We start from the raw sequence: 10,339 nt of genomic DNA, 5'->3' as shown, positions 1-10,339 counted from the left end.
AAAAAAAAACAACAGCAACCACACCCAGTTTGAAACTTTAACATAACAATCGAGTAATCATCAGAATAAATTCAAAAGAACACTTTCTTTACCTCCTGTGCAGAACATCCATTCTGTACCTCCTGTATCAGAAATTATGTGGAGAAAATCCAGACGCACGCACGCGCGCACACACACACACACCAAAACAAAACCAAAAACAAAAACAAAAAAAAACTCAAGTAACGAGCATCATGAAAGCAAATGAACCCTTTCTATACCCATTTTAAGTTTGAAACTAAATCTATACACCAAATGTCCTAAAATTTGAACAAAGATAAAAGGAACTTCATAAATATCTGTCCCTGTTACCATTACTTTGCCAGGCTGCGTTTATTGAGGAAGATGTGAGAGGTCATTGCGCAGATGATTCAAAAATCCCTTCGATATTACCTCGATCAGAAAGTAGAACCCTTTAACAATGGGGTAGGTAAATTTAGCAGTTTGGAGCTATTATTCTCATTGGAAAATTCCTGCAATCCAAACAGCAGTGCCTTGTATATACTGTCAGACACATGCAAATTAAAACATGGATAAAAAATTGTTATTTGTTCTACTTTTTTCAAGGGAAATGCCAAGAAGATGGTTGGGAAAGAGGATGAATGAAAAAAACAAAGTGTTGCAAAAAGCGTATGAAGAATAAACGAACCTGAGAAGACACGTAAGGAAGAAAAACTTGACATCCAATGAAAGTCCTGCAAAACACCCATAGCTTTCCGCAAAAAAAATCTAAATCCTTTAGATTAATGAGAGAAATGGAATGATAAAGGATAATCCTCGAAAATGAAATCAGGAGAGCATGCATGCTCTGTACACAGAGGAATGAATATATAGAGGGAAAATTGTTTTACCTAAAAATATTATTTAATCGAAGGGATTTGCTAGCATCCATCGCAGAAGGCATGTCGCATATAGCCTGTTGCATCTGACAGCCAGCTCACTTTTCAGCAGGTTTTGTCTTCATTTATGATGTGGCCGCTGTCAGATGCAACAGACCATCTGCAAAGTGCCTTCTGCGATGGAAGCTAGCAAATCCCTTCGTCGAATGGATGGAAGAAGAAGGAAAACATATAGAATGTATGGAAAAGCCGGTTTCAAAGTATAACTGTAGAAGGCAGAACGTCTCTGTAAATGGAAACAAATACATACAACTGACATGTAGTGGCGAGATGGAATAGGAAAAGTCAGTTTCAAAGTGTAACGGAAAAAGGCAGAACGTCTATGTAAACGGAAACAAATAAATTGAATCTATATATATATATATATATATATATATATATATATATATATATATATATATATATATATATATATATATATATATATATATGAGGAAAGTGTTGGTGAGCTTAAGCTCACCAAACTTATGGTGAGCTTAAGCGCCCAATCACATTGGGGCCTACTTTGTTAGGATGATCCAAAGCATTCATTTGAAAGGCCCTTACATAGATGGGGTGTGTACCAAAAATCAGCTCCCTAGGATCATCCTAACCCATCCATTTGTGGAGGTCAAAATGGACAGACATTATTTGTCCACAAATCGGCCCATTTTTGTCCTCCACAAATGGAGGGGTTAGGATGATCCTATGGAGCTGATTTTTGGTACACACCCTATTTATGATATGGCCTTGGAAATGAATGGTTTGGATCACCACAGAAAATGTGGGACCCATGTGATTGGGGGGCTTAAGCTCACCAACACTTTCTTCATATATATATATATATATATATATATATATATATATATATATATATAGAGAGAGAGAGAGAGAGAGAGAGAGAGAGAGAGAGAGAGAAAGATTTATGGAAACATTAATATTAACAGAATCTAAAATCTGTAACGGAGAGGTGGAAAATGAAAAGCCGTATAGGCAGTAGTAATTTACGGGGAATTACGAAATTCCACTCATGTAAATAGCAACGCCAAGTTGGAATTTTTGTGCCATGTAGACTTGAGGGAGGCAGGGAAGGGATGCCACGTTACCGTGAACAGTGAAACAGCCCTTTATCTTTGTATATATAGATTGGATTAATAAGATTTTCTCCCATATTTTCCCATATTTAATTTGAAAAATGTCCAGGCTTGCAATCTAATTAATATTGGCACATTGCGAATAGATTGGTTTAAATACTTTAAAAGGGGCCATAGATTGTAACTTAATGGGAATCTAATGGTCAGGGAATTCCTAGAGAAAGGTCTAACTCATGAAGGTCTGTTTTCTTTTCTTCAGGTCGGCTTGCTTTCCTTTGCATTTGTCACATCCCCAACTTTGGATAACCTCCCAAATTTTATTGGCATACATATCCAATATCCATTCATGGGTCACATATTGAATAGTTTACTAGTATCTGTTGTGATTCAACAAATTTCGAGCAATAAAGGTTGGTCAGTGATTTTGCCATAGGGACCAAGAGAAGTCAAGTTACCACACATGTTTTTTATTTCCAATGGAATCAGGTACATCACTCAAATCCAACACCCATAGGTAACTCAATTTTAGAAAGAGATCACAGAGACTTGGGTTTTCCTTCGACTATCAATAACAATGTGTGTAATCAATTAGATACGTAAAAGGCCTTAAAAATGAGGCCTTATTATGCTGCCACAACAATAACTAAGGAATTCTAAAATATTTATTTCTTAGAATTGATTGAGCTACATCGGGTCATTAATCCTATACCTTGAATTGCCTTAAGAATGTTGAAAGAAATACATCCATCTCGAATTATCTTATACCTTGATTTGCCTTGAGAATGTCGAAAGAAATACATCGACATCAAATTATCTAATATCTTGATTCACCTTGAGGAGAATGTTGAAAGAAATACATACGCATCAAATTATCTTATACATTGATTCGCCTAGCAAATGTTGAAAGAAATACATCAAATTATTTAGAATGTTGAAATTAATACATCCACACCAAATTATCTTACACCTTGATTTGCCTTGAGATTGTTGAAAGAAAAACATCCACATCAAATTCGTAGACATTATAGCAAAGGCAAGGATGAACAATACAATTATGTTTTACATTTTATGCGTAAGCATACAGACACGATTTGCGACATGCTTCCTCATACTAAAGAGTTCAAGAGATCGGAAGTTGGGCTTCAAGTCGATGTTTACCACGGATGAATGGGAAAGAACCTCGTATTCAAAAAAATCAAATGATAGCTTCATTTTAAAATTGATATACTTGATTTGCTTTGAGAATGTTGAAAGAAAGACCTCCACAACAAACATTTGTAGGCAAATGATGATAAATGAATTTTATAATTGATAAAATATCATTTTACCACATGTAGCGAAACATGATATAAGGCAGACAAAGCTGGCGGCCCTCTAGGATGCTGTAGATAATATATGCCTCTAAGGGTCTTAGGGCTTCACGCATCCCAGCACGAGGTATGAAGATGTGGTACATGAAGTTATGGAGCATGCGTGCAACCGGAATGAGGTCGGCAGATTGTACGGGCATATTAGGGTGGTAGCGCCATGTTATCCGACCATAGACAGTGTCATGATCAAGATCATCAAGTGAATGTGTCCCATCTTCCGGCCAAAAATACTGTAAGAGGCCCTCATGGCTAATCTCAAGAAGTGTGGCAAAAGTGTGATAGTTGAGTTTGATGACAGTTTTCTTGATCTTAGATTCAATTTTGAAGAAGGAAGGGACAATGGTGAGATTGGCATAGAAGAGACGCACCAATCGAGGGTAAACGGGTTCATTGAGGTGAAGGATGGGTGTCCAATGAAGGGCATCAAATTTGGCCTTTAAATCAAAATTTTGAAGGACAGGGAGATCAATGTACCTACCGGTGAGGATGCCCCTAGTACCGACGTCGTCCCAGAGTTTCTTGGCCTTATCCCAGTGAAAAATGAGTTGGACACAACCTCAGCCGCCACAGCCTTGGCCTTCGCCTTCTTCCGTGAAGGCCCTTCTTCCTCGGGAACGTCTTCAGGAACGTATTCGACGATCCGTAAATCCCACTTCTTATAAGAGGCCTCCAAGTATTCCGATTGGAGAATTCCTCCGATAAACTGTGTGTCGGCTCCTACCAAGAATCAGGTAAAGTCTTGTGTAGTTGTTTGGGTGAAGATCCCCTGCTGCAGCCGCATCCATTGAGCAATTGGGAGCTCTTATACCAAATAGTCAAGGCTGAGATTACAGAAACCCCCTCTCTGTTGTAGTTCCTCATCCAAAAGTTTGGAAAATATTGGTGCTTAATCCTGTGGGCGCTCTTTGTCTTCGCATGTGTCATCAGAGACTGCATACCTCTATAAGTGGCAAAGGCTGGGATTACAGAAACCCCCCTCTGTTGTAGTTCCTCTTCCAAAAGTTCGGCAAATACTTGGTGCTTAGCCCTGTGGGCGCGTTTTTGTCTTTGCATGTGTCATCACAGACTGCATATCTATGTAAGAGGCAAAACCCAGCTTGGCATGCTGGGCAGCACCACTGCCTCAAATGTTCTCATTTATCTGTTCAATGGTCAAATTATCCAAGTCTTCAAAAAACCTTATTAGACCTTCCAAACATCATCCAAAACAAGTAAAATTCTCTTTGGGGTCCATGCTTCTCAAAGTATATCTACTCCATCGAGACTACAAAATTTTCTAATCAATTACGCCCCTCCACCCTCTTATCGTTGTAAACAAGCTGAGCAAGTGAATCTTTCCATAGACCCTTATACCAACCATGAGAATCACACAAATACCTCTCCACACTACAGATTCATACAATAACAACAACAAGTCTATTCTTTTCTCCTCTCTGTCATCTTCCCACCCATAACCATTTGAATAATATATTAAGGAGTCAATCTGTAAACTCCCCCAAATAGTATTCATCCTATGTGCAATTTCATGTAAAAACAAAACTGGGTTGGAAGTAAAAAGGGAGACAAGAAGAAATTGTTCACCCGCTTCTTCTTGCTGGTTTGATTTCAGACTTTGAGTCCAATCTTTCACATTGATTCAGTGTGGATGATCTGCTGGACAGGATTTCGAGCTTATCATCAAAGCCCCAAAGGAAGCGAGAATCTGGTGTTTACGGTAGAGCGGAAGGTATAAGAGATAAGCTTGAGTCTCCACGTATAAATATCCTCAACCCTAACCCTAAAGTTTATTGATTGATGATGAATACGACCCCCTTTTTACCTGGGACGCCCCTTTTTAGTTGTTTTATAATTTAATCCAGGGATAAATACACTTAGATCACCTGTGGTTTCTGACACATTCAACTTAACCCCTAATGTTTAAAAAGTTACAAGTCGACCTCATGTGGTTTCAATTTGTGTTAGATAGACCCCCTCAGTGGACGGTCATCCACAGATTGAAGGGTTATGATGATCCTATGGAGCTGATTTTTTTAGCACACCCTATTTATATTAGGGCCCATCAAATGAACGAACGCTTTGGATCATCCAAACAATGTGGGCCCACTGTGTTTTTGGTAGTGTTTGGATTCGGGTATGGGGTTTGGAGAGGTGTACGGGGTCTTCATTACCATTGATAGTGTTTCAACATTAGGGGTTAAGTTGAATGTATCAGAAACCACAGGGGGTCTAAGTGTATTTTTCCCTTTATAATTTAATCTAAAAATAGCAAAGAAGAGTCTCCGTAGTAAAAACACAGACGTGGGGCGGGGGCCTTTATTTTAAGTTTTTATACGGTGGTGTGGCCGTATATTCTAGTATTTTCTCAAAAGGTACTATACGGCCCACTGCATAGAATGATCAAAACCGTCCACTTCTCCATTTATCATATCTACAAAGATAAATGTTTGGGGGGGGGGGGGGGGGGGGGGGGGTTGGATGGACCAAAAGGTTCCGAACGTTAATGAACATGACCGAGTCAATTGGATCCATATCCTAAGTGCCAAAATTATTTTGCCCTTCGTATTTTCATTCATTTGTGTTTATTCACAAGGGTATTTTCTGCATATTATATCAACACTCATTAGGCTGAAAAGGGCGGTTGGCTGCCCTTCAGTTTAGAATACCTCTCTATATCAACACTCATTAGGCTCATTGTGATTTAACAAAGATCAGTGCATTTCTCAACCTTTGCAGCTCTCCCCGGGCCCCGGGAATTGGACCCACTTGCAATCACTAACATCAAACGCCCAGAGATCGTTCAGGCGTCCGGCGACCCCACATCCACCAAAGATGTACACGCGTTGATCATCGGCGACCGTTGAGTGGTAGCTGCGATTTTGTGGGCCCTCTTCTCCCGAGGAAAGTAGGACCCACTTGTTCGTACGTGTATCGAAAGAGTAGAGTTCGTTGAGCTCTGTGTGGTCAGCATCCCTACCCCCAAAGACGTAGATGGTCTCTCCCACGGCGGCCATTGTCACCCCGACACGTGGCGGTGGCACATCCCCAGTGGCATCAGCGATAGACCACGTCAGATCTTCGAGGTCGAACACGTGGAGCTTATTGTCAACGGGTACACGTGGCTTGAACTCGCCACCAAAAACGTAAGCCTTGTTGCCTACCACGGCTATGGCGTGGGAGCTTCTTGCTCCTGGTCCACTGCCTTTCTGCTCCAACTGATCAATACAGAAAAAAATTGAGTAGTAAAAGAGAGAACATCTAAAATTTATTCATCACATGTGGAAAATTATTATTGAAATTGTTCTAGGGAGACTGCCACCATGATCTGATAATCTTAACCCTCCTGTTTTTTTGTGAAACATTTCTTATGAATGTTTCATAATAGCAATTTTGATACCTGTTTAAATGATATTTGATCCAACAGCAGACCACTTATTAAGTCTGCTGTTGGATCAAATATGAAGGGGTGGTACTTTTATCGTAGCACCTGCACTTGCCTTCACCGTCGGGCACCGTATAATTCCTCATATCTTTATGAGTAACTAGTTGCAGACTTGAGCGTTGCACGGGAACAAAAAACAAAGAAAAACAATGAATCAAATGATGCGTTGCACATCATCGATTGTCATAATCTCAAACAAAAAGGGAATAGAAAGGCCGGAAAAAAAAGGAAGTCTCCATTTCAAATACCTGAATGGTCAAAAACTCATGAAATGCACCATCACCTCTTTACGCACCTGCAAGGCACATGACAAAAAAAGATGGAAAACCCCTAAACTAACAAAAATAGAGAAAAAAAAGTCATCAAAACATAAGCCAGATCAAAGCCAGAAGGGAAAAAAAACCTAAAACAGAGAAGACGAAGAAATACTCTGATATTATTGTTATAGATGAGCACTATGTGGTTCATTTCCCCGAAAACCTCCCCCTAGACGCGGGTGCACCATTGTTGTGTGCGGGGATCACGGTCTATAGCCCGATGAAACGTTTTGGACTCAGTGAGTCGGGTATGCATTTGGGTGTGGTCGGACTCGGTGGACTCGGTCATGTTGCCGTGAAGATTGCCAAGGCTTTTGGAATGAAGGTTACCACAGCACATCCCCTAGCAAAGCTAATTAAGCAATTGAGCAACTAGGTGCTGACTCATTTTTGGTTAGTCGTGGCCCAGAGCAGATGGATGTAAAAAGGTTTTACTTTTTAAAATATGGGTTTCGTTTTTTGGAGTCTTGATTTGAACATGTGATTATCTATCTAGAAATGAATCACTTAGGGCATGTTTGGCTGCCATAAACTTTTTTTCATCATAAATTAGTGTCTCCAGGTGGATATGAGCATGAAGTGGCTAAAAATTAAGTAACAAAAAACAGGAAACTAGTCTCTCTCACGATGAGAAGTCACAAAAAATCAGGAAACAATTGATCGAATTTTGAGTAGAGTTTGTTGTTTCCTGATTTTCAGCCCCGTCTCACCCCTTGGAGATGCTTGTTTCTAATTTTTAGCCATTTCACCCACCCAACCCCTCTCTCATCACTTGGAGGCGCCGGTTTATCATTAAAAAATTTCTTGGTAGCCAAACATCCCCTAATTTCTGTATTTTCTTGGAAAATTGCATTTCTCCTTGGAATGGTTTTTTCAAATATTTTGTTCCATGAAAAATCATTTTCCATAATTTTTTCCTAGATCCAAAAGGCCCCTAAGCCCTGCTTGTTTTGGATTTTGAGAAACCATTGTGAATTCAAAACTGATTCTTGAACCCAATTAAACTCTTGTTTTGGATTTTGAGAAACCATTGTGAATTCAAAACTAACAAAAGCTCTGATGGGTGAGTTGGCATCCGAACTACATCATTCGGCAAAGCATATTAAGTGACAAAACTTACATATAGAATTATGAAAATAAGCACAGAAAGACAAGCACATAAGTGAGTTGTGATACACGTAGTCCAAACATAGACCTCATCTCTTTCATAAGAACATAGGACTATTTCAACATGTCCAAAAAACAAAGAATCTCAACAAATCAAGTTGCCTAGAGAGAGAGAGAGAGAGAGAGCCATCGCTAAAAAAAACGAACTAATAGTAGAAGCAAAAGGAGTTTCTGTTTTGTTTCAATGAATGCCGTGGTCATGTCCTTCATCTTATAATAAAAGATTAGAATTTCGAAAAAACAGTAGAAGCAAAAGGCTTGTGTGCCCGAGGAAATACTTAGGCTACAATTTATAGATAGAAAAACATATGAGAGCCTCGGCAGCTCCCTGCCCAAGAAGAAACGTAGATCCTCGAGTTCCTCTCTCTTTCATGAAGAAGAGATTCGTGCAAGCTGTGACCTAAGTCTCATTATCTTCCACCCTCTTTTCGTAAACCCTCTGTCTCATGGTTGCCGCTCTTCCCTGTGTCTGTCCTGGAGAGGGAGCCATCACACTGAAATCTGACCCAATCTAGCCTAAAGTGATGGCCTCCGGCACTGGTTTCAAAGCAGAAACTGATCCATATGCTCTACCTCTTTAAAATGTCTGGAATTGAATGCCTTTGCAATGAGGCTGTGAGAGGAGCTTTGGAAAGGAATCCTTTATATAAAATATTTGTATGCGTTATGAAATGAATCGAACATTAAGGAACACCAGAGGTTTTCTTTAAGAATAAATGGCGGGGGGACAAATGGGATGAAAGCGCAACATTTCAAAGTTCCACAGGAATTAAAACCTTTGCAGAGATATGAAGAATGAGAGCGAGATGCTGGGATGAGAAGAAAATTTGAAGGCAATAATAATGGCATAGAGCCATAAATGGGAGACATTTCTCTGGCAAATTCCCATTATTCCTTGCATGGTTGGTAGGATAGGAAGATGATATGACAACATTTCCTATTTAATTGAAAAATGAAGTATCAAGGTTTCCTCTTTAATTGAAACTGTATTTATTATCAGAGAAAATGAATCTAATCTATATATCATAAGGAGGAAGGGAGGTTCACTGTTCATCGCTGATGTGGACAGTCCCCTCTTCCTCCAACTCAGCTTCAAATGCTTATGTGGCACTTTGCATGGTCGAGGACCCTTCTATGGTATGATTTTATTAGCCCGATGTTCCCCTCTCTCTTCTTTGTACTAATGCAAGCTCTTTTTTTAATTGTCCTGCGAAGAAGAGGAGAATGTGAAGAAGAGTGCCAATCCTATTGTCTATGCGTTGGGGAATTTCTAATGGCTATGATTTACAAAAAAAAATTAACTGAGTGAAAAGCAAGACTATTCACATGGGCATAGAGCTAAGAAGGAAAGAGCGAAAGAGGTGCGTTTGCTAATCATTTGTGAGCAATGAAGACGGGGTGTTGGGCATGCATGACTATTCTCACTACTGCAGAGGTGTGGTGCAAGCTATGGTCATCGAGAGCCATTGTATGCTTTGTTTTCTCCTCCGCTTTAAATTCTTCGAGCTTTTCATATGTTTTGAGGTTAATTTCATGATAGCCAAATAATTGTTTGGCAAAGAGATAACATGGTATGAAAATGCAGATTATACTATGAAAGCTACACTATACTATGAAATTTTCAGTGGGCAGGTGCCAAAGAAAAACATAAGAAACCCATTTTACAGCATCAAACCCTTGGATCTTGAGCGATGTAAGAACAATCTAATTCTTCTCCATAGGTTTTTTTTCGCCCTGAATTTGTGAGATTTCTCAACATAACCTCGCTTTTATGGTGTTTGTTTTGATTTTTGTTTTATTTGGAGGTTATAATTGGTTTGCTTTAGCCTATTCTTGATTTTTTTTTGGCAGGTCATGATTCCCGTAAGAATGATAAACATAATCAAACCAACAGAAAATGTCAACAGGCCCACCCAGATATACATACAAAAAATTACTTTGGAGCCCTTCCTTTGCTTCTAAATTGCATCAATTCTTCATATATATATGAGAGAACGGTTCCTACACATGTGTAGAGAGTTCTCTACACACTAGT

At 39.4% G+C, this 10,339-nt stretch overlaps 1 pseudogene; it reads right to left on the bottom strand.

The window, feature by feature from the left end:
* Nucleotides 1-6,080: 6,080 nt before the first annotated feature.
* LOC143850583 (thiohydroximate-O-sulfate sulfur/sulfate-lyase (nitrile-forming) NSP1 pseudogene) lies at nt 6,081-6,638 on the bottom strand (annotated as a pseudogene).
* Between the last annotated feature and the right edge of the window lie 3,701 nt (nt 6,639-10,339).

This window comes from Tasmannia lanceolata, unplaced genomic scaffold (genome assembly GCF_043159265.1).
Source record: "Tasmannia lanceolata isolate RefF3 unplaced genomic scaffold, GAP_Taslan_0.1 ptg000018l, whole genome shotgun sequence".
In the NCBI taxonomy this organism is placed as follows: Eukaryota; Viridiplantae; Streptophyta; class Magnoliopsida; order Canellales; family Winteraceae; genus Tasmannia; species Tasmannia lanceolata.
The sequence above is the reverse complement of the archived record's forward strand: the minus strand, read 5'-3'. Positions and strand labels throughout refer to the sequence as shown.